Here is a 25,482-nt window from a genome sequence, read left to right as displayed (position 1 = left end):
AAATAACACTTTTGACTTGTTAGGAATTAAATTCTCCATAAATCTTACTGAAATGATTGATTTAAATTACAACCCAATATTTCAAAAAATTCAAAGTACTTTGAAACAATGGAAACGCAGAAAACTAACACCTTTTGGACGATTAGTGGTTTTGAAAAATTTAATTATTCCAAAATTTAACCACCTTATTCTTACCTTACCAAATCCCAACAATGAAATGTTAAAAGAAATTGATAAAGAACTATATTATTTCCTATGGGGTGGCAAAGTCCACAAAATAAAAAAAAATATTGTCATCCAAGATTATAGACTGGGGGGATTGAAAATGATTGATTACTCTGATTTTACACTTGCTTTGAAATCAAGTTGGATTCGTAGACTCCTCACATCAAAATCCAAGTGGGTTAATTTATTAGAAGCTCAAATGAAAATAAAAATAAATAACTTATGGATAAAGGGCTCGGATTATGTACTTAAACACAGTAAAAGTATAGGTAACAAATTTTGGTCAGAGGTGTTCCTAAGTTACATAAAAATAAGTGAGACAATCTCCCAAAACACCAATCCACTTTTTGAACACATATGGTATAACCCAAGGGTAAAGATAAACAAGGAAAGTATATTTTTGAGAAGTTTTTTTAATGCTGGTTTTGTTTGCATCATTGACCTTTTTGATATAGATGGTGACTTTAGAAGTTTTGAATCTTTAATTGAACTTGGTATTAAGACTAACTTTGTTGAATATAATGGTCTAAAAAAGAGTATATTAAAACGAATAGGTGAATGCAATATAAAAGAAATTAAACCAACAGTTGGACCATATATCCCAAACACATTAGCCATATTCTACAAAAATAGAAAAGGATGTAAAGATATGTATAATATATTGATAAGGGAAAAGAGGGTCCAAAATAAAGCAATACTAAAATGGGAAGAGAATGACACAATATTTAATGAGAATGATTGGTATAAAATATTTGAACTTCCTTTTAAGACAACCCAAGAATCTAAATTCCATTGGTTACAATTCCAAATTTTACACAGGATATTACCAACAAATTATTACTTGCATAATCTTAAACTTATTGAATCCCCTAAATGTTCTTTTTGTAAACAAGATTCTGAAACAATCAGCCATCTTTTTGTGGAATGCCCATTTGTAAAAGAACTATGGAGTGACATTGAAGAGTTATTTTTAAGAAACTACAGGGTGTCCCTAATGTTTGATAAGCAAAGTATACTTTTTGGTAAATATAAAAACTACCATATGTATAGAATACAAAACCTGTTAAGTTATATTGTAAAACAGTATATTTTCACTTGTAGACTTAAAACTTACCCAACTTTAAGTGTGTTGGAACTCAAAAGGAAAATTGAAAACAGGCTTCTTGTGGAAAAATATTTACTTTTAAAGAACTGTGAATTTGAAAAATTTGAGAGACACTTGGAGAATATTATTGAAAGAATTTAGCAAGTCTTTACTATATCCCCAACTATTTGTTAAAAGAATGTATGATGCTTTTTTAAAATATCTAAATAAATCTTTTTGATAAGCAAACCCTAATAGACAGCTATGCTGCAAAGCAACCATTGCCCCGTCAGCTTTTTTCTCTCCGCCTTCTTTTCTCTTATAAATAAATATATGTACATGTACGTGCTAAATATTATGTTCATGCTGGTGTTTGTGTATATTATAATCACATATTGGAAAATCCTTAAATTTAGAGCTGTCAATTTATAAGATGGTGTGCATGTTATATTTTTTATTTGCTTTTCTTCTTTTGTTTCTTTTGTTTGTGTTTATATGTATATTATTTCACTCAATGTTTTCTGTCCTTTCTCACCCCCACTAAAAACATAAAAATCAAACTTTCACACCATTGTGAACTATTATATATCTATTCTTGCATGTATATTGTATGTAAAAAAAATGTTGAGATTCCAAAAGAAATGTATTATGTAAGAAAGCTGTGAAAGTCATGAATAAAAAACATAAATAAAAAAAAAAAAAAAAAAAAAAAAAATTTCCCCTTTGAATTTTTTAATCAAAAATTATATATTTCTTTTGTTGGTATAAAAATTTTATTTGTTGATATTGCTTTCGGCCATGAAAATATGAATGTATGTATATATAAATGCTGGGAAAATGTTTTCTTTGTCTTGTCTTCATTGCAAAAGAGGTTTTCTCAAAGGTATAAAAGGAAGTTTTGTATTTCATACTCAATCATTAAAAACATGTACCCTTTTCCGTGCAATACGTCCATTGCTATCAGCGGAACCACGGGTTCCGGAAAAACCTATTGGGTGTATAGACTATTGAGTCAAAAAGAGGACATGTTTGAATATAGTCCTCCAAATGTACTGTACTGTTACGGTATCTATCAAGACATGTTTCGAGACATGGAAAAAACATTACCTTTCATAGAATTTCACGAAGGGTTACCGAACAGTGAACAATTAAATAGTTTAAAGGAAAAATAGCATTATTATTTTAGACGATTTAGCCCGTCGTATCGTAAATTCACAAAATATGGAAGAATTATTTACAATGGGGGTACATCATAGAAAATTAAGTGTCATCTACATAAATCAAAACATGTATTGTCAAGGAAAATTTGCGCGCACCATTAACTTGAACACCCATTTTATGGTGTTGCTTAAAAATCCAAGAGATGTATCGCAAGTGGCTTGCTTAGCTCGTCAAGTATTTCCTCGTCAAAGCAAAGCTATGGTTGAAGCCTATCAAGATTGTATGCTAAAAAAATTTGGGTACTTGGTGGTCGATTTATCTCCCCATGCAGAGGAAGACCACCGACTGCGCACTAATATTTTCAAAGATGAGGTCACAATCATCTACAAAACTCTATAAATAGAGGCGACTGTATCCCATTGAAATCAATATGGATTGTGTTCATTTGATATTACACACGTCCAAAACCCAGTCTTACGCTCTATTGTATACAGCTACCGCAAGTCAATTAAATATTATTTGTGAGATTTTGCATAACTTGCAATCGGCTGTATTTCCACACACCCCCAAGACAAAATTACTGCGTAAGCAAAACAAGTGAAAAGCTGTCAATGTGACAGCAAACCGGGTTTTCTTTTATGTGAACTTTATCCATAATCCATGTCAACCCATATCCAGTGAAATGGTGTACCCCTATATGCAATATTTTGCCAAAAAGTGACTAAGTTCAAAAGCTGGTATTTTTTTCATAAATTATCAGAAATCAAAATCCTAGCAATATGCACACCTCTGATATACCCTATGTACAATTGATCTGCAAAAGAACAACTTCCTATCTTGAAATCTGTAGGAGGAGTTATACATATAATGAGGGTACCCTATATGCAATATTTTGCCAAAAGTGACTAAGTTCAAATGCTAGTATTTTTTTCATAAATTATCGGAAATCAAAATCCTAGCAATATGCACACCTCTGATATATGTACAAGTGATCTGCAAAACAATTACTTCCTATCTTGAAAACTTTAGGAAGAGTTATCCGTACAATGAGGGTACCCTATATGCAATATTTTGCCAAAAAGTGACTAAATTCAAAAGCTGGTATTTTTTTCATAAATTATCAGAAATCAAAATCCTAGCAATATGCACACCTCTGATATAGGTACAATTAATCTGCAAAAGAAATACTTCCTATCTTGAAATCTGTAGGAGGAGTTATCCGTACAATGAGGGTACCCTATATGCAATATTTTGCAAAAAAATGACTAAGTTCAAAAGCTAGTATTTTTTTCATAAATTATCAGAAATCAAAATCATAGCAATATGCACACCTCTGATATATGTACAATTGATCTGCAAAACAACAACATCCTATCTTGAAAACTGTAGGAGGCGTTATCCGTACAATGAGGGTACCCTATATGCAATATTTTGCCAAAAAGTGACTAAATTCAAAAGCTGGTATTTTTTTCATAAATTGTCAGAAATCAAAATCCTAGCAATATGCACACCTCTGATATAGGTACAATTAATCTGCAAAAGAAATACTTCCTATCTTGAAATCTGTAGGAGGAGTTATCCGTACAATGAGGGTACCCTATATGCAATATTTTGCCAAAAAATGACTAAGTTCAAAAGCTAGTATTTTTTTCATAAATTATCAGAAATCAAAATCATAGCAATATGCACACCTCTGATATATGTACAATTGATCTGCAAAACAACAACATCCTATCTTGAAAACTGTAGGAGGAGTTATCCGTACAATGAGGGTACCCTATATGCAATATTTTGCCAAAAAATGACTAAGTTCAAAAGCTGGTAATTTTTTCATAAATTATCAGAAATCAAAATCCTAGCAATATGCACACCTCTGATATATATACAATTGATCTGCAAAACAACAACTTCCTATCTTGAAAACTGTAGGAGGAGTTATCCGTACAATGAGGGTACCCTTTTGGCAGCCGCCCGCCCGCCCGCCATTTTCACCATTTTAATAACCGGATTTTTCCTTCGGAAAACCCGGTTAATAAAACCTTTTTAAAATTATTTGCCATCCCCCCACCTCGAAGTAAACGCCAATCTATCGTAAGAAAGCATATAAAACCTATTTATCGCATGTTCATAGATCTGAAAACTTTTTTAAAACAACTATGAAGTATCTAAAAAAAATGGTGATGGTCCCTTATGATCAATATCAAAGAATGTTGCACCGCGATGAATTAGACCTCAAAAATAGTTCAGCTCAACAAAGTTCAGCGAATGAAGCAAAATCCTTTCAAACGGATCCATCCCTTAATGAACCAAGCCCGCCCGTAGATCATAAAACGAACAAGGATCCTCCCCTCGTACACGGAAGAGATCCGCCTCTTGAACATAATAAAAAAAGATCCATGTTAAAAAACACACCACCCCCAGGTAAAAGGAAGAACCGACGCATGTTAAAAGGAAAGTGGACGAGACAATGGAGGACACTATAAAAGGAATGCAATAAACTTTTAATTTTTATAAGATGGAGGTCTTAAAGAAAAACTACTTTGATCCTAAACATCCTATCGCCTTTGCAGGAGTGGAGAAAATATATCGATGGTTTAAGGAGAACGGTTACAAACTTTCAAGAACAAAAATTAAAAACTGGCTACTAAAACAGGGAGACTACGCCATTCACCAACAACCTAGAAGGCAGTTTCAGAGAAGGAGAGTCATTTCCCCTTACCCGGGTTACATGATTGATGCTGATTTAGCAGATTACACTTCATACTGGAAAAGTAACGACGGTTTTAGATATTTTTTGTTGTGTATTGACGTGTTTTCTCGTTATGTATGGGTCAAAGCTCTGAGGAATAAAACGAGTAAAGAGATGGTCTCTGCGTTTGATGAACTAAACAAAGAAGGCATGTCAAGTGAACATGTGAGAACAGATAAAGGGAAAGAATTTTTAGGTGACATGAAAAACTGGTTTAAAGCTAAACACATGAATCATTTTGGAACGCAAAACGAAACCAAAGCTAATTATGCTGAAAGGGCCATAAAAACGATCAAAAAGAAAATAGCGCGGTACATGTCTTTCAAACAGTCCCATCGATGGGTAGATATTTTAGAAAAGGCGGTATATAGTTATAATCATTCTTATCATCGCAGTATTCGAATGTCTCCGGCTCAAGTACGAGGAAAGATATAACTAGGCTATGGTCATTACAGTATGAACCTAAAATCGTGGTTTAAAAAAGTGCGCAAACAGCTAAACTAAACAGATATAAATTTAAGGTGGGAGATATAGTTAGGATCAGTGCCTTAGAGAGAACCTTTGAGAGGGAGTATGACGAAAGATTCACGCGAGAATTGTTCATTGTGACGAACAGACAATTAGCACAGGGTATGACAGTTTACAGATTAAAAGATTACGAGGGGGAGAATATTGCGGGGACCTTTTACGAAAAAGAATTGGTGAAAGCTTACGAAAGTGACTCTTATAAAATTGAAAAAGTGTTTAGAAAAAGAGGAAAAGAAGTGTTTGTTAAATGGTTAGGTTGGCCGTCTAAGTACGATTCGTGGATTCCGGCGGCAGACTTGAAAAACTATAAATAGATCACAATAATTACACTTGCCAATCATGTCTCATTATTTGTTTTTATCTTCGGAGGGAAAAGCTCCTTTTGATTTTACAACAGAATTAAATCAGCCTTTAACTTTAGATGGTCAGTGGGAAGTAGGTTTAACGGAAATCATCGGATTTCCCTCCTCCTCTGGTGTTTATTATTTCCTATCCGATCTGTGTGAATGTAGTTTCATTAATTCTCGCTTACTTCCCGTGTTACGTCGATTATTTACGTCAGATTCATTTTTGGAAGAAAGGTATCACCCTATTCTCTACTTTCCCCTATCTAAAAATAGAATCGATAGAGTAAGAATCTATATAAAGGACCGCGATTTTCAAAATTCGTTAGATTTTAAACATCCATTATATTGTACACTTCATCTAAGAAAAAGATGAATTTAGAATCTAAAGTCCCCTCGGTCCAGGAGCTAGAGGATCATTTCAGAGCCCAGGCAAAATGGAAAGGACCCCCTCCTGGTTACTGGATCGTGGACCAGAAAGGGAAAGGGGAAAAAGTAGAACCTAAAATAGAACTCGTGTCTCCCATCGCTCAAGAATTGAAAAGAGCAAATGAAGAGAAAGGGTCAACCCATGCCCAATGAACCTATTGTAGTTAAATTAAAAGCTCAAAAGTTGTCCCGCGAAGCGAGGCCCAGCACTAAAAATAACAGAAAATCAAAGAAAAAACCATGGGAAAAGTATAAATAGAAGAGTTCCTCTTTCCTTTGAATTCATTCGCCATGGAAGAAGCGAAGAATTATGACCATCGCTTACAGTTATTTTTTGCTCCTCCACTGGAGACGGCCATTCAGTCAATTGATTTTGTAAAAATTAGACCCATTGGACAAGTAGTGAAAGACGGTCCCATAGAATTTAACATCCCGGGAAACACCTACCATTACGTAGATTTAAAACATTCCAAATTGAGTTTAAAACTGAAAATAATTTACCTATTGCTACGGGGAATAAAGTTGGGTTAGTCAACAACATCCTTCACAGTATTTTTTCCCAGTGTGAGCTTAGTTTCCAGCAGCAGGACACAACCAAAGGCATTTCGTCAAATTATCATTACATGGCCTATCTAGATGTGATTACGTCCTCAAACACTAAATTGAGAGTAGACTGTTTGTCTAGTCAGTTATTTTTCAAAGATTCGCCAGGATTTATGGACGATGTAGATTCGGTTGCGGGGGCTAATATAGGATTATATCTTAGATCAAAATATACTTCTGAAGGAAAAGTGGTGGATTTAGAAGGTCCGCTTTATGCGGATCTCTGTCAACAGGACAGATTAATTATCAATGGGGTTCAAATTGGTCTAAGGCTACGTCCCCACAGAGATGAATTTTCTCTAGTGACCATTGACGATCTTAAATATAAATTTGAAATCACAGAAGCTGTATTTAAAGTGTGTTTTGTTAAAATTCACCCTAGTTTTATCTTGAGTCATAGCAGGATATTAGCTCACCACCCCGTAATTTACCCCATTCAAAGCTCAGAGATCAAATGCTTCAGTATATCACAAGGGCAGTATAACTTTAGTGCCGATAACTTTTTTAATGCGGTCCCCAATATCTTGTATGTGGGTCTAGTCAGTTCAGAGGCCTTTAACGGAAGTTATATAAAGAACCCTTCTAATTTTCAACATTACGATTGTAATTTCGCAGCCTTTTACGTTGACGGGAAATCGATACCCTTAAAACCTTTCCAACCTAATTTCGAAAGTGGTTCTTATTTAGACGTGTATTCGGCCTTTGTCGAGGGAGGGTCCTGTTTAATATCCAGGGAGGACTTTTCCAAGGGAAATTGTATCTTTACTTTTAAAACGAAATATGAATCCCAAGGATTACAGCCCATGTCTGAGAGGGGACAACTGAGATTAGACCTGAAATTTTCCAGTCCTCTTCCTGAAAGCGTTACGGTGATTTGTTACGGAAAATTTTCTAGTGTACTGACCATTGACAATACGAGAAACATTCAGATACTATGAATACGTTAGAACTCCTTTCTGCAATGTATAGGGATGTAGGAATGAGAGTTCAGGGGGGACGGTGTGGCCGGCTGATGCCTTGATTCATCTTAAATGTAAAAGACCTTCCTTTTTCATCGTAAATACCTCGGAGGGTAATAATATAGGAACTCATTGGGTCGCACTTTACCTCCCTGAAAAAGGTCCATTTGAATTTTTTGATCCTTTAGGTCATCGACCCGAGCATTATCATGCTTATTTTAAATCCTTTCTCCTGGGATTCAGATACAGTTGGAACAGGGTGGCATATCAAGCGCCTTACTCGGTTTTGTGTGGGGAGTATTGCTTATATTTTGGATACTATCGATGTAGGAATATGAGTATGCGTCATGTACTTGAAACATTACGATTGGGAGATGATGATCAGATGTACACATTTTATTCACACACATTTAAAAAAGTATAAATAGCAAACAGTATTTAGTATAATGTCACAATCATGGAGACAGAAACAAAGATAGAGGATCGTGTTTCAGCCTATTATAAAAAGCATTTAAAAAGTTTAAAACTAATGGGAGTGTTTGTGATAGTTTCTATACTTTCAACTAGCTTAGGTCTTTGAATCAATACGATACAACATCGCTGTACAAAATACGAAGATATACATGGTGTCAATAAAACAGGGTGTAATGTAACTGCGTCGTTTGATTTGCCGGACAATTACATCATAAGAGTATGTCAAACGGAAGCAACTATAACATTAGACCTGCGAAAGTATATAAACCATAGATTAACAGCGGAAGGAGCGACTTTGACCTTTAGACAGTGGGATTACTTGTACAGAATTGGGGATATAATACATAATAAGATATTAGAGAACTTAGTTCATTTACGTTCATGATGTCGAAGGAAACACGTCGTTGTTTTAGTGTGATCAGACAAAAGTTAGATACTTGTTTTATCATGAAACATAATGATCTAGTGTATAGAAAGGGAAAGAAGAAACAATTTGACGATCTAGTAGAAAATATGGTAAAATTATTGAAAAAAGCGAGAAAGTTAAACACGAGAGTTATGGGTGAAATGTATGAGGGTCCTTCACTACACCCCGACTGTTTCGGGGAAGCAGACCATCAAAATCAGGAGGCCATGTTTTACTGCCCAAAATGTTTAACCCACAGCCATGCTTTGAATAAGAAAATAGAGAAAGAAAAGAGAAGATTGATTTATAAAGTGTAGTACGCATGTGCGAACTTTGGTATATAAATTGAGATGAAATAGATTTACAATCATATAGAAGAAATGAAACATCCCGGTTACGCTCGCTTTCACGATCACCTCAGTAGCTTTGTGGGGTGGAAGGGTCCTGAGGCCATTCACATGGCGGCTTCTGGGGTTTTTTATACGGGGCCTAATGATTTGGTAGAATGTTATCATTGCGGGGTGAAACTTAAAAGCTGGAAAACTTTTCATTCACCATATTTTAAACATGAACAGTGGTCTAAATCCTGTCCGTGTGTAGGACAGTATCACATAACTAAATCATATCAAGAATTCAATTCGACTGATCCAGGACGCACATAACACGTGCTCCGAGTTATTTGGATCGATCGTAGTAGTAAGAAAAAAAAATCAATTAAAAAAAAAAAAGAAGAGACGATGAAGGGTGGGTCAGGCCTCATATTATGAGTGGTCCCTGGCGAGGAAGAGACGATGAAGGGTGGGTCAGGCCTCATATTATGAGTGGTCCCTGGCGAGGAAGTGAAACACCCGTAAACCACTCGGGGAGCTCTCCTTCACTTAAAATGTGGTCCCTGGCGAGGAAGTAAAACACCCGTAAACCACAGATATAGGTGGTCCCTGGCGAGGAAGTAAAACACCCGTAAACCACCTGAGAGTATCCCCCTCGTATCGATGATCGGGCTATAAACGCTGATCCGGTCGGTACGAGTTCAAGCTTTTGTGCTGCTTTGTGCATAGGTGTGACTCACTCTTCCCGTCTCCAAAAAAAAAAAAAAAAAAAAAAGTAGTAAACCCACCTGTCTCTGGACAGCAGGTCCAAAGTCCTGGTAAAGGGTGATGGCTACTTGCGTATTTAAAAAACGCGGGAAAAAACCCCAGCGGAAGCGGAAGAGCCGTCCTCTTGGCGGAAGCGGAAGGGTCGTCCTCTCGGCGGAAGCGGAAGGGCCGCCATTCTGGCGGAATCGGAAGGACCGCCCTCTTGTCGGAAGCGGAAGGGCCGCCATCTTGGCGCCGGTAAAGGGGGTCGAAATGTCCCTACTATACTACTATCGTACCTGTATTGTAATATTATTGCGGTACATAATTGTTATGGCATATTTTGCCCGTTATATTTTCTTGTTTCTTTATTGTCATCCCAGCTTGATTTCTTTCTGTTTACATTTTTGTGTTTGAATACTGAATAGTGGGATACGTCCCTTTTACTTCAGGGTTGTCTTTTTCTTGATCCACCGTTGAGATCTTTACCCCCGCCTACAATTTACCGGCAGTGAGAATGGCTCATTATAAGGTAATTAAATAATTGATTGTTGCGTGAATGAAAGTATGATGAAATATTTATTATAAAGTTAATTATTTTACTGGAACTATTTTCCGTATACTTTTTCCAAATTTTCCGTATTAGGCCTAACAAAAAAATATGTTTGTTTACGGTTTCCCGACCGACCCTATATATAATCGCCGACCCTAATTGATTTTTTTCCATCGTTAGAAATTCGGGAGTCACGCGTTGGTACGTTTAACTTTTATATTCATCTTTATCGGTCAAGCGTTTGAAATCGAAAGTGAAAAAAAAACATGGCGTCAGTATCAACGTCCACATGTTCTCTGGAGTTCGAAGAATGTGCTCACATAAAACAAATGAAGTTGATATCGGCATTGCCGAATAACATAACATTTATACAGGCGTTTGAACGATATCATGGGGGGAATGAAAAGGTTCCCCATTTCGAAGTGTGAGGCAAGCAGCATGGAGGCAAAGATAGTTTTGACATTACCCCAGGTTTGACCATCGGTGAAGTTATATCCTCGTTTGACATTCGGTGCTTCGAATTCAAGTGCTTACCATCTGAACACGACGAAATTGAACAAATGATTACCGAAGCAGCTTCAAACGCAATCAAAACTGCAAGCAATGCCTTTCAAATTCTTATGGCTGGGGGCAGGGGTTATCCTAACAAAAAGGCAACAAGGTATGTCACATTTTGTTTGATCACTTTCATATACCAAATTTCACGATGCTGTAGGGCATTTGTAGTATGTTTCAGCTAGGATTTAAGGGGAAAAGTCGAGCAACAATTACTGGCTTAAGAAATGGAATTAAATTTTTCTGTCTGTCAGTTTTACAATTATTTCCAATATATTAAGAAATATAGATACATTAGTTTGTTGTAATCTATCCTGGATAATTTTGATTTCTCTTTTTTCTCAAGTAGTGGGATGAAAGCTGGTGTGAACAAAAAGGAGGAGATGTACAACATGTTGGTTGATGATTTCGTAAAGAAAAACCTTAGCTTTGCAAAATGTACAGCTAATACTGATGGATCTTACTTCATACAGGTAATTAGAGTAATTTATAAAAGTTGATTTCTTGTTACTTTTATACTGTCTATAAAAAGTTTTCCATTAGACTGATCTGTATATTATCTCATATTCAGTGTGAAGTAAATTTCTGATTTGAATTTTGACAGGTTACTTTGTCAGGAAGGTTTAATATTTCAATAGACAAATCACAATAATACTCATAAAATACTAATTCATAAACATATAGTGTATTGTCTATCAGTGTATTTATACAGATACATGTAGCTTAGAAAGGCATGTGGTGGTGTCACGGCTTAATTAGTCTGCTTTGCTTTGATATATTTCATTGCTTTTAAATTCTGTATAAATTATAAAACAAATTATTTGCCAAACATTATATTGCATTATATAATCCTTCATCTCAGTACTGCACTACAAAGTATTTACTACTCTATTTCTTCATCTCATGTTTTATCTTAATCTCATTTTCATTGCAAAAATTATTGAACATTTATATGTAAAGTATCAAGCATGCAATTTCATATTTATGTACAAACTATTTTATATCCTGTATATTTTTAATAGGTGCTGTGCAATGCCCTTTGGTACTTGACAAACCAACACTCAGTTATTGATGAAGCATCTCGACATAAAAAGATTATACAGCCAGTTCCAGATGTGTTTTCCAAATATGAAGGATTTAATGACTTGAAACGAAAGAAACTTAAAAGTCAGCCACTCAAGTCCACAAATTTAAAAACGCATGCAGAAGCAATTTATAGTTTATTGTTGAAACCTGTTGTCAACTCTAGCCCTGAATGGAAGACTGAAAGTGATAATTTCAAACAGCTTGCTAACTGTATGATGTGTTACAGCCAGTATTTAGAAGGACAGCAGAAAGCAACAACATCATATCATGCTTTGACACATCCTGTACGCACTATAGGAGAACATGCAACAGTTGAACATAAAAGCAGTGGTGTGACAATAAAATCAAAATATTCATTGCTTGATGCTGCTATGAGAGAAGCTCAGCTAGAATCTCCAGTATTTTTTTATGAGTCTTTGCATGTTAAAGAACCGTTTAACACTTCTGTTCAAAAGTACAGAACTTCAACTCACTGTTCCTGTTGACATAATCAGATACTGTCCTGAAGGACCACAAGTCACAACAGTGTGCATGTTTAAAGTGAAAGAGAGTCGCCCTGAATCTGTAATTCTTACACAGGGAGCTAGATTCCTCCAAAGGATCACTTCTAATCTTAAAGAAGTACACACCAGAGCTCAGAGAGCAGAATTCGATTCAATGGTCAACAACATAGCTCATATCTCACCAGCTGTGAAAACATTTATCTACAGAACATTGACTAACGATGCATCTGGACCTTCAAATCCTGTAATGGAAGAAAGACTAAGACTAATTTCCCTTGGAAATACTGATATTATTGATGACCTGCGGCACTTAAGTACAGGAAGACCACATGCATTTGATAACTTCTTTCAAAAGCTTCAAGAAATTGTGGAGGAAGTCACAGCTGCTGACGATCGCAGACACAATGTATGTCATATGTCTCAGTGGATATCATTAAAGGAAATGATAGCTAAAGCAGAAGAAAAATGTGAAAAAGATGACCTTATTCCAAGTGCTAGTCTTGTTCGGTTGCAGTTTGCTCCACGCAACCCTTATACCCACAAAGCACTAAATTTCACATCCAAAATTAATGTACAGTACAAAATCCAGCACCGACAGTTGCGAGTTAGCCACCCAGATGCCCATTATTGTGCTGCACAGCTGAAGTATTTGAAAGAAATGTCTGTTGAATTAAGAGACTTAGCAGTACTGTTTTTTTGTGATGATAAAGCTAAAGTGTCTATTAGGGAACCTAAAGCTCCAGTGTCTACTGGAGTGAGAGGAAAGGCAACAATTGTGCCTGTAAATTCAACATTGTGTGCCTTAGATCATGATATGACAAAGGCTTCTTTGACACCTTCCGTGTATCTTAAATGTGATATTCCTGAATCAGCTGCTCAGTCTTTTGTCCAAGGTGAAGTTACAAATGTTGTGAATGACTCTGTTTTTGAAACATCTGGTCCATTTCGCCATGCAGCATCCCTAGTCAAAATAGCTGTCAAAGAGGACAAGAAAATTTTGCTCAGATTTACAGATGGTGGTACAGATCAGCGTAATAATCTGGAATCTGTTAAGTGTTCTAGCATTTGTATTTTTCGAGAGCTGGATCTGGATATGCTTGTTCATGCACGCTGTGCTCCAGGTCAAAGCTGAACCAACCCTGCAGAACGAATCATGTCAGTCTTAAATTTAGGTCTACAGAACTGTGCTCTGGAGAGACAATGCGGTGATGAACAGACAGAAAAACAGTTTCGAAAGTGTAATTCAATGGCAGATATACGGTCAGCAGCAGAAAATGATCCTAGCTTGAAGATTAAATGGAAAGAGTCTATGGAATGCACTCAGTCTACAGTCAGAAATAGATTTCTCAGACTTTCCCTTAAGGACAAACCAATGCAGGCAATGGATCCTGTAAGTGAAGAAGAGATTGATCTTCTTAAAAGGCACCTAAGAGAGCTCTTTCCAGATATGAATATTGAAAAACTACAGAAAGTCCATACTTCCAAAGTAGTAGATAACAATGAGTGGTTAGAGAAACACACAAGACAGCGTCATTACTGTTTTCAGATCCGTAAATGTGAAGACCGCAGTTGCTGTTCGGAACCACAGAACAAGAATCTTGCATGGCTACCAGACCCAGTCCTAGATGAATCGGGCGACCATTACCTTCCCTACAGCTCACTCAAATCCACCGCCACTACAGAGGATGACAGACCTTCCCTCAAAAAAATTGCCTGAAACTCGAAAGACCAAGAGAAAGTCCTCAGATGCTCCTGCTACAGCTACCAGCACAACTGATCCAAGAATGGAGACTGAAAATGACACTTCTTGCTCTTCAATTAGTTCAAGCACTAAATCTGTTATAACAGATTCCTCGGGACGGCCTGCGTTAACTGCGCTGACCTGCCTGCTCTGGCTCTCCGCGTCGGAAACCGGCCGAGCCTGCAGACCAGGGGAAGCCGCCCCTTACCTCTGCTCGACCGACCGGCCTCGACAGCGAGTGCCGATCTGGTAGCGGGGAAAGTGCCGTTTCTCCGCTGAGAGGACGGGGGCCCCTTCCCCGCGCTCTTCCCGACCTGAGCGCGGGGTCCCGTGCCGAGGCCTCGGACCCGCTGCCGCAGACACTCTGCTCGCCTGCCGAGCGGGGCCCCGGCCCCGGTCCGCAGAGCACCCGCAGACCGGGCCTTGCTCGGCAGCGGGGCCGGCCTAAGGCCTCTTACCGCCGAGCGACTGCGGTAATTGGGCGTCGACGCGCCCGATCTGCGCTCGCACCGGAGGAGGGGTGCGAGAGGCCCCGCGGACCTACGCCCGGTCCGCCAAGACCGGGCCAGAAGTCCGCAGGGGCCGCCGAGGCTCGGCGGCCCTCGAGTCTTCCGTTCCAAAAACTCCTCCATATGGTAAGATCGGGCACACGAATCCGTACCATATAACAGCTCAGAATGCACGTGCCCTTGTTACCTGTGTTGAATGCAGAAAGCCACGTGTTTTGTATTCAAAACAGAAACTTTCCCAGAGACAAGAACTTACCCTTGCTCTTACCCTTAGTGAATATGATTACACTTGTGGGGCCCCTGTTTTGCCCCCTAATCATAGTTTAGCAAAATTTATTCAGATTAGAACTGAAATGAGTTGTATTTCTCCCATTGAAGTGCCATACTATTCAAGTGGTATTGGCAGAGGAGATTTATGTGCACATTGTGCCACTGAAGATAGTCAGTGCAATATGGATTTGAAAAAGAATTTGTGTAAAAAAAAAAATAATAAAATAAAAAAATAATCCTACCTACCGACCCTATTTTTTTCAGCATGTAACAGTAAACAAACATATTTTTTTGTTTGGCCTTACTCCGTAACGGTCTTTACGATTTTGTATGAGATTTCTTACGGGTGTATATAATAGGTGATTTTTCCGAGTCTGCTCTTTTTCATTTTTGGGTTAACGTCTCTTTCGGCTTTTTCTCTAAATTTTGGTAAATATTTAATTTTGCTAAAGGATAATTAATTAAGCCTACGTAATTTTATTAATTGGATAAATTTTTAATTAGTGAAATTGTAATTTTTAACAGTTTGGAAAGTTTATTTAGGATCACATATCCTGATTATTTAAGGATTCGATCTTAATCTAATTTTTTTTAATTTTCAATTATCTCTGTTTTACTATATAGCCACATATCTTGATTATTTTGAGATCTGATTATTTATAAGTTAAGGGGTTATATATGGATCAAGTTATTTAAGGGTTGTTAAAAGGCCTGGATTTATTTTTGTTACTCTCTTGTTGTTCTTTTTGATTTGATATGCAGACTCAAAAAATTTATGAAACTTAATTTCTCTGTTTGTTCGTCAATTGCTGAAATTGATATCCGAATGAGATAGTAATTGATTGCTATCTCGCTACACTAGCCTTCTTGTTTTAGTTTATCTATGAAAACATATAGGCAAAAATCCTATCTTAAAAGTTAACAAATTCTGGAAAATTATTTTCTATCAGACTCTTGCACCTTTTCAGTATTAGGTCATGCGCTTTATTATGATCTTTATGTTTTTTGCTAAAATTATATGACTAAGGTTTCATAGTCGTTTTTGAAAAATTTCAGGCAGGGAGGTGGTCATCATTACAACATTGAAATTTTCTACAGAATGACCCTGATTAAATGCATATATTAGACTCTTCGAACAAGTGTTTGTATGGGCTATGGTACTCATGTGACCGTTAAGGCCAATTGGGCTCTTGTTTATATGGGCAATTGTACTAGAAAAAAAAATGAAAATACCAAATGTTGTAAAATCAATTTATACAGGTGGTCGGAGGGAACAGTTGTCAATGGCCAATATTTTGCAATTCGTAACAGGAGCTGATGAGGAGCCAGTCCTAGGATTTCGTAAACCACCAACTACTCAATTTCCTGAGGTGATTCATTCCTTTCTTCCAACAGCAAATACAATGTATATGCATCAACTCCCTTCAAGTACCCCGACCAAAGCAAAGCATAGATGCCAGTTTTCCGGAAGATGCAGAGCTTATTGCATTATATGATTATGCAATTTCAAACCTTTATTGTGGTTTGCAATAGTTAACTGATGTTTAGCTCACCGAGAATAAGACGTGGGGAGCTTTGATATGCTATACCCTCGTGTTGGCGTTTGGACCTAGTTCAATTTTTTGTATCAGGTGCCCTCTGATGATAATATCTTAGTTACTGTATTACTGGTCCTTCCTTTACCAAACTTGCATGGATTGTGGGTCTAATGATATTTGTGCACCCAAATTGTGTTAAGTTCTTAAAGCATAGGGCGAAAATGAATCTTTAAGCAAGTCCTCCAATGTGGCTTAAAGTATATACAATCTTTAAGCCACCATTAAGTCACCTTTAAGCTGAGTTTATAGGTCCTTAATGTCCAAACTTCTTTAAATCACCTTTAAGCATCTTTAAGTGGTATTTACGCTCCCTTTAAGTTGACTTTTCACCATCTTTAAGTTCCCTTTAAGTCAAGTTTGATCAAGCTGAACAGATTCATTTTGAAAACAAATATTAAATGCAAAAAATTCTTCGTCCAAGAGCCATAAGTCTGTCGAAAATTACTCGATCGTACCAAATACCAACCTTGACCTAGATATTATAATGATTAACCTGAATACCAAATTTCATTTCGATATGTTCATCCTCTGCGAAGAAAATTAGCGGAAACTGCAAATAACTGGAATTTTTCTACGTCCAAGGGCCATAACTTTTTCGAAAATTGCTCGATCGTTCCCAATATTTAACTTGACCTAGATATTATAATGATAAACCTGTATACTAAATTTCATTTCAATATGTTCATCCTCTGCGAAGAAAATGTGAGGAAACTTTAAATAACTGAAATTTTTCTACGTCCAAGAGCCATAACTCTGTCGAAAATTGCTCGATCGCACCCAATATCGAACTTGAACTAGATATTATCATGATAAACATGTATACCAAATTTCATTTCAATATGTTCATCCTCTGCGAAGAAAATGAACAGAAACTGTTGGTGGACCGACCGACAGACATCAGCAAAGCAATATGCCCTCCCTTCTTCGAAGGGGGCATAATATTTCATAAGCAGCATTTTCTACTTTATTGCCAAAATAGACCTGATTCCTACCGAATTGTCATAAACATATTATAGACAAGTAAAGATTGTATGAGCTGACTGAATGTTATAATGCGTTGGTGTGGCAATAAGGTCAAACTCAGCTATGTTAAGGGCGTCCATAAAAAATAGCGATATTTATCACATAAAATGTTAGCCTTTAAACAATCTTGCCTTTTTACTCCAAAAAATTGTTAAACAAAGTGATATTTTATCGATTATACAAATTAAATAATTTGTTATCGCATGAGCAATGTTTGAGTCTCTTGGGAATACCCTGTCACGTGATACTGCTAAATATAGATAAACCAGGAATAATACAAAAAAATGCAAAGTGCAAGGGCATAACATACACAAATATAGTTATTTCTGTTTCTAACTTGTAAAATCAACCTTCAAAATTTCGAAAAGTGCTGAGAGCTTAAAATATTCAAGTAAGAACAATTATTAAATTCAATGTAAACAGTGTATGAACAGCAATTTACAGGGATTTCCCGCAATTAACGCTTATTTATATGAAATGCGTAGCGATTTCAAACAGCTCCCAGCACTTTTTGATATAATGGAGATACAATGGTAAGACATGGAAATTTTCAATATATTTGATCAAGTGTATGCCCTTGCACTACTGCATTTTATCTGACCCATTTCACTTTCAGCGCCATTTGCGTGAAATCCAAACGCAACACTGACTAAGATCATGATTTTATTTTTCATTCTTAAAATAATTAAACGCTGTGAATTTCACTAAAATAATGTTAAAATGTTGTTTCTGTTCACACCAATCATCATTAAAAATTGTTGAAATTGGAAAAAAATAATTTCATCAGTTGCCTTTATTTGGGGGGGGGGGGGTGTAAGTGTTGAGCTTGTAATTTAACATTACACATTTATGTTTCATAATAATTTATGTTACTATGCTGGTGAATAAACTCTTTTAATGTATAATCAGGTTTACTTGTAATTATAATTGATATTTTAGTACTAATTAAAGAAAGCAAGAAGAAACAATATATCAATATTATCAAGAATTTATTTTAATAATCAACTTTACATCAACTTTACAAATACTAATGTCTATAGAGATTGCTTTTCTGTGACAAACTGTTCAACAAGACTAGTGTTTTCTGATTTTTAGTATTTTTCAGTCATAATGTGGAATTTATGGAAATTGACAATTCTTCTTGCACACTACATGTTCTTCTCTTCTGTCTTTTTGATATTAGGAGGTAGTCCAGTTGATAAGAAAACCAATACCTGAAATGATGAAATTATCAATTTCAAATTTCATTTCAATAGATATAAATGCAAATTATTATAATAGGTTACTTTAGTATCATTATCAATATGATATTAAAAAACAACAAACTATACATGAAGTTGAAGTTAGTGAGTAAAAGAAATATTTATATAGTACCTACTTTTTATCAACATCCCAACAAGTGTTTTCAGTGGACCATCTACTGCCTAAGTAACCCTGAAAATGAATAATGTGTCATAATTAGCAAGATATTGTGTTAAAGATAACATGAAAATGAAACATTACCCTATTATTGGGCATATTAATGGCGGTTTCAATATCAGTGATATTACAACAGGCATAGGCCTAATCAAATGTGTGTGGAAATTCAGTTTGAACATTCAGTTTGAACACACTTTAATTTTGTCTTTTAAATAAAATTAATTTGATCTTCATAACAGAAGGCTGAATAAAATAACACATTTCGATTTACTTAAACAACATTACAATCTCGTCTATAATCATTCCAGATCCTCACAGTAATCTTTGTAGTGCTAGCACATACAGTGTTTGGCCATGGACTATTTTTTGTGTACTTTGAACATGGAGGAAATACGATCTAATATTATCGCGATATGAGACCAGTAAAAAGCTACAATGAGCCTCAATGCTCTTTATGATCAAAACTAGCGAAACGCAGAACAATTACTTTGCCTGACTGAGTCACCAAACTAATGTTTGAACACAATATTACATGAAAAACAAATGTAAACAAGTAAACAAAATCGAAGCCGATGAATATCACTTCGTTTCCGTTCCATCCAACAATATTAAATTATATAAAACAATATCTAGGGGAAGTACAGATAAATCCTACCTTGTTCAGTTGAATCCTATGCCGATTTCTGTCCACGCTGGTTGTAAACGAGTTTAATTCCGAGATATATCACTGAATTCCACATGTTTATTCTGATCACAGCTGCAAGCGCCGATGTGACGTAGTCAGCCTCGACACGTCATCAGACGACTTAGGAATTTCATGATTTCGCGAGATATAAAGAATAGTTTATGATTTTATTTCAGTACACCTTTCTTAAACAATTCAAACCCAATAATTAATCATATTCATTTTGGTAGATGTTTGTTAATTACCGAAAAACACATATCTCGTAAAATCTTATGAATAAGGGGCGGGGCTTATGCAAATTTTTCTAAATCACACGTGGTAGAATTCTTAGACCTTCCTTAACATAGCTGAGAAGAAGTTATGGCCTTAAATCTTTCTGCAATGTGTTTCAAAATCTAATGTCATAAAAGGGTTTTTCATCTATTCTATCATAATAATTGTAATTAAAATTTAAAATAAAATAAAATTGCTTATTTACATAAATGGCATATTAATAATCAAAACCTTTTTTTTTTTCATTTAGGAAAGCCTAATCCTCCTCTAGTGAAAGTAGTTCAAAGGTGGAAACAAAAAAAAAGTGTTTCAAGAGAGCAATACCATTACTGACAAGGAGGAAAGTGAGAGACAGTTCAAATCAGCAGTGTGTACTCCCAGTTAAAAGAAAAGTCAAGCACAAATCATCAGATCAGATGCGAGACCTAACTATTTTAGCATTGTAATCATAGTTTAATATTTAAAAATTGAATATTAATTGACATAAGGATCATTTTAATAATCAATAACTTTTTTCATTTCGGAAAGCCAAATCCTCAGCTAGTGAAAGTAGTAGTAGTTCAAAGGTGGAAGCAAATGAGAGCGTTTCAAGAGAGTAATACTGTTAAGGAGGAAATTAAGAGACCGTTCAAATCAGCAGTGTTTACACCCAGTTAAAACAAGAATGCACAAATCATCAGATCAAATACGAAACCTAACTATTTTAACATTGTAATTATAGTTTAATATTAAAAAAATGAATATTTATTTACATAAGGAGCATTTTAATGATCAACACATTTTTAAATATTTATTGACACAAGGAGCAATAATAATCAATACCTTTTTTCATTTAGGAAAGTTGAATCCTCCACTACTGGGTAGTTCCAATGTGGCAGCAAACGAAAGCGTTTCAAGAAAGTGATGCCATTAATGATTAGGACGAAATTGATAGACCGTTTAAATCAGCAGTGTGTACACCCAGTTAAAAGAAAAGTCAGGCACAAATCGTCAGATCAAATACGAAACCTAACTTTTTAGTTTAATACATTGTTAACTCTATGATTCTTAAATTGTAAACTTTCTGATCTTCTTTTTTTCGTTTTGTTCGTTGGTTGATTTTATGTTGTTGTTTTTTAAATATATATTTAAAAGAGGCTGCTCCTAAGACAGCAAATCGTCGCTCATCTGAATCGAAGAATTCAAGAAAATTTTATTTCTCGCCCCTAGTAATGGCATCGGGAAGATGAGCAAATTCACGTAAAGTTTCCTTGACTGGAACTTGAAGTGAAAAAATAGAGCTTTTAAGCTAGTTCTACAAAATATAGACTCTGTTGCACTTTTTGATGCAGAAGATTCTAAACATATTCGTTGTGGTACTGGAGTACTAGATTTAAATTGTATATGCTAAGTATTTAAAGGGGCATGGTCACGATTTCGGTCGATTTTTTGTTGTTGTTAATATTTACAATGCTTTAGCAATGCATTTCTAATGTACAAATGAAATTTTGGTCTCAGTCAGTGAATTTTAAGCAAGATACAGGGCTCACAATTCTTCGTCATGTAAACAAGACTCGGCCCTGTTTTTGTTTACATAGGTTCAATATACCAGTAAAAATCTTTTTCAAGCTGATTTGTCTATCTTCTTGTTCATTCTAAGCATAAATAAACAGTTCCTAACGATTAACACATTCATTGTAAGTTTAAAACTGGAATTTTCACTTCCACATTCAAAATTTTAACAAAAGCTTTGTTTATATAGAATTGTAAGCTCGGTAACTCGTCCAAGACAGCAGATTTGACAACTTAACATAATTCTGAAGATAAGAAATCTCAAACGAAGTCTCCTGTAATTGCAGTGGGACGAAAGACCGATTCAAATAGTAATTTGATGACAATGGACCATCCTAGACACCACATGTTAAATTTCCAGTGAAATGATAAAATTCAGCAAAAGTCAGATAGTGAATCTAGAAGATTTTAATCTACTAAAAAACTGGAACAAGCTTGAACATTTCTCCAAATTAATAAAACTATAAACCTAGAAAAGGTGTGAAGATTTCTCCCCAAAAAAAGAAAAATTTAACAATATGAAAGGCTAGAAGATTACACCGAAAAGGTTTGAAGATTTCTCCGAATTAATGGAATTAAAAACCTAGAAAAGGTTTAAAGATTTCTCCGAATTAATGGAATTAAAAACCTAGAAAAAGGTTTGAAGATTTCTCCAAATTAATTAAAGAGGAAACCTAGAAAAGGTTTGAAGATTTCTCCAAATGAATACATAACTGACTAATCGGGAATCGCAGATTCTTAGGCTTTTGCTCAGACGAATCTGAAGATTGTGTGCCTAAAAAGTATTTACAGACAGAAACTATTGAGGAGGCAGTGTAATCACAGAAAAAATAAACATTTATCCCCGAACAAAATTTTATGTCAACAACTGACCTGGATGAAATTTTACACAGTCGCCTAGATCACAGAAGTGTGTTCGATTTAATCCATCATCTAAACAATCAGTTCATTCAAATAGAAATCAGTACACAGGGGACATTAACTGGCATATTGTTTACGTATCCCCAACACAAAGCGCTGTAACTAGTAATTTTTCTTCATTACCTTCAAGCAGGGTACATGCAAATATAAAATAAAAGTTGTTAAAAAAGTCACAGGTAATTGTCTAGCTTAATTTTTCAAAAGTGTTTAAAACATGATGATGATGTAAATTAATGCAGTATCCATGAATCGGACATAACTAGCACCGATAGCCTCGATATCTTGCACGTCATTCTCACTGGGAGTAAAAGCATTTTGTGCAGGTATTGCCGCTTCATGCGTTACGGGCTAAACAACTCGTACATAGAATGTGTCCACAACACGTCAGTGTTGACAAAGCATCCAACAACCATACAATAGCGATTAATAATAAATAAAATTTACTAACCTAAAAAATTTAACAGATTTTATATATCAATGCAAATTCCTTGAATGTATAGTCAGAAATTAAGACTCGAAGAATTACTATCAGAAGGGGTTCTTTATCGTGCCAACGCCTACAGGAGGTTTGGGCTTAAAACGCCGTATCTACAAGCTTATCTTAGAAGCCCAGCTGAGGTACCAATGTGAATATTTGCAATTTATTTTCCTCCGCGATCGTGCGTCGTAAATTAACATTTGATTATTTTGTAATTTCTTCTTAAAAATAACTTGGCCGACTATTTTAAGTTATTGTTACTCTGTTTGCAAATCATCTGATAAAGGTGCTTGATGTTATAACAAAAATGTATTTTAATAAATGTAACGTAAAAAAATCGAATGAAAATTATTTCCATTAAACACAAAAAATATTATAAATTTTATTTCTCGTTTCAAACTTGGAATATCTAATTTCTTCAACACCTCTTCAATTGCTTCGTTCATTGTCTCTTTCGTCGCCATTTTGTTTGCACAACCGAACAATAGACGAAAGACGTTTTTCATTGGTTAAGAAGGCATTTCCGTCTCAAAAACGATTGGTCACTATTTTCACGCAAATTTGACCCCTGACGTGACCCTCTATGGGATTTTGTTAGATGATTGTGTAGGAAGTAAGCGAGCGGATCTAACATCTAATTTTAATTAGATTGCACATTAATTGTAAGTAATGAGTTTTCAAATTATCAAATTAAATTACTACTATTCATTTTAATTTATACAATTTTTTTTAAAAAGAGTGGTCCCCACACAATTCACCTCAGTTTGAATCAGCCAGTAGCGGAATGGAATGCTACCAGGTGTACTTTTTTGCGTACTGCGTCATCTAAAAGTGGTGTATAGAGCAACCATAATTTAACAGGAATGACGTGAAGCTACCGTAAACCATACGCGCATAATGTACGCGCTTGTAACAGTTCGTTGCGTTTACTCGTTGCCATCTAAGTTGCTAACGCTCAGGGTAATAGTATACAATTATTCAATTCTTGGGCAGTCAAAGGACCAGAATATTTTTCCCGATGTGCAGGGAACAGCTCATTGTGTTTTATTGCTCGAGGGCAATTGATCACACTTAGTTGTTCCCTGCATCTTGGGCAATAGATCACTCTGAGATGTTCCCTGCATCAAAGGGGGGGGGGGGGGGGGTCTGGTGTACAGCTCAGGCAATATATTAAATATTGTTTTATAATCTTATTTTTTTTTTTTTTGCATCCAGTGTTCACAATTTTATCCCACAGAAAGTTTCATCGTTCAATCAGATCGTCATAAAACAATACCTGGATGATCAATTTTGTGTTGTGGTTTTTAGTGTATTTAATTGTATGTATTTATTTATTTATTTATGAAAGGTGTCCACATTTATTTATATTTCCCCTAAAAAAATTTTATAAACCCGTCCGTGTTAGCCTCGCCCGGGTCTACAACACCCGGCCGGGATTTCTTGTTATTATATAACTTGTAGATTTGTAAAATCAGAGAGTCTGCTATTTCAATGATTAGAGGTTAGACACATTTTTGGGCACCTAGGGCTAAATTTTTGTCATCAACAATTGAAAATATTTCATGATTAGATTTAATATGATAATGCTTCATATCTTTAACGTTTGTTTACTTGTGATTACGATTTTCTCAGAATACAGAATTTAATTCTGAAAGAATAGAATTTGATCTTTCCGATCTTGGAATAATAAACGGGACTAACCCGTAGACAGTCCCTTTACATAGATATTTTGGGGGGCTCGCTGCGAGGATAAAAGAGTATTTCTGTGTTTATCTTGGATTTACGTCATTTGACGCTATTTGTTTATTTACATACATTGTCTCTCTTGGGAGGGTTTCTCGCAATTTTCCAATTTTTTATTCCTAGTTTTTCATGTTACTTCTAAATTAAATGAACAATCCTCTGAATTTAGAGGAGATTCAAAAAAAGGGTGTAATGAAATGTAAAAGTTTTCGACTATGCAAAAATTGAAAATTATAGATCCGCGCGTCGTAACTTACTTGACGAAGATTCTGCATACGATAAGCTTGTTCCATCTTTTTCTCCATCATTGTCGATGGAACGAGGATATAGATCAGAAAATTCTGATTCCAAAATAAACACTGATACTGAGTGTCCCCGAGAAGAAAATAAGTGTAAGTAAAACCTCTCAGGTTGATTTAGATGAAGAGCCAAATTTTCATGACTACTACGGAAACTATCGCTTAAGAAATTGAAAAAACCGGACGTGTAAAACGCAGATAAAACGTGAGGAAGTAATTGACAGGAAGTCCAATTCT

At 35.6% G+C, this 25,482-nt stretch overlaps 2 long non-coding RNA genes and 1 pseudogene across 2 annotated transcripts; 2 read left to right on the top strand and 1 right to left on the bottom strand.

The window, feature by feature from the left end:
• Positions 1-9,685: 9,685 nt before the first annotated feature.
• On the top strand, positions 9,686-10,000 carry LOC136272536 (uncharacterized). Its single transcript, XR_010710541.1, has 2 exons — positions 9,686-9,847; positions 9,894-10,000. It is a non-coding gene; the product is annotated as an uncharacterized lncRNA (long non-coding RNA).
• Positions 10,001-10,690: 690 nt separating this feature from the next.
• LOC117688011 (uncharacterized) lies at positions 10,691-14,553 on the top strand (annotated as a pseudogene).
• Positions 14,554-18,917: 4,364 nt separating this feature from the next.
• LOC105330958 (uncharacterized) lies at positions 18,918-20,176 on the bottom strand. The gene is made up of 3 exons (XR_010710212.1): positions 19,951-20,176; positions 19,255-19,310; positions 18,918-19,090 (listed from the first exon to the last, which is right to left on the bottom strand). It is a non-coding gene; the product is annotated as an uncharacterized lncRNA (long non-coding RNA).
• Positions 20,177-25,482: the final 5,306 nt, after the last annotated feature.

Source organism: Magallana gigas, chromosome 10, assembly GCF_963853765.1.
Source record: "Magallana gigas chromosome 10, xbMagGiga1.1, whole genome shotgun sequence".
Classification (NCBI taxonomy): domain Eukaryota; kingdom Metazoa; phylum Mollusca; class Bivalvia; order Ostreida; family Ostreidae; genus Magallana; species Magallana gigas.
The sequence above is the reverse complement of the archived record's forward strand: the minus strand, read 5'-3'. Positions and strand labels throughout refer to the sequence as shown.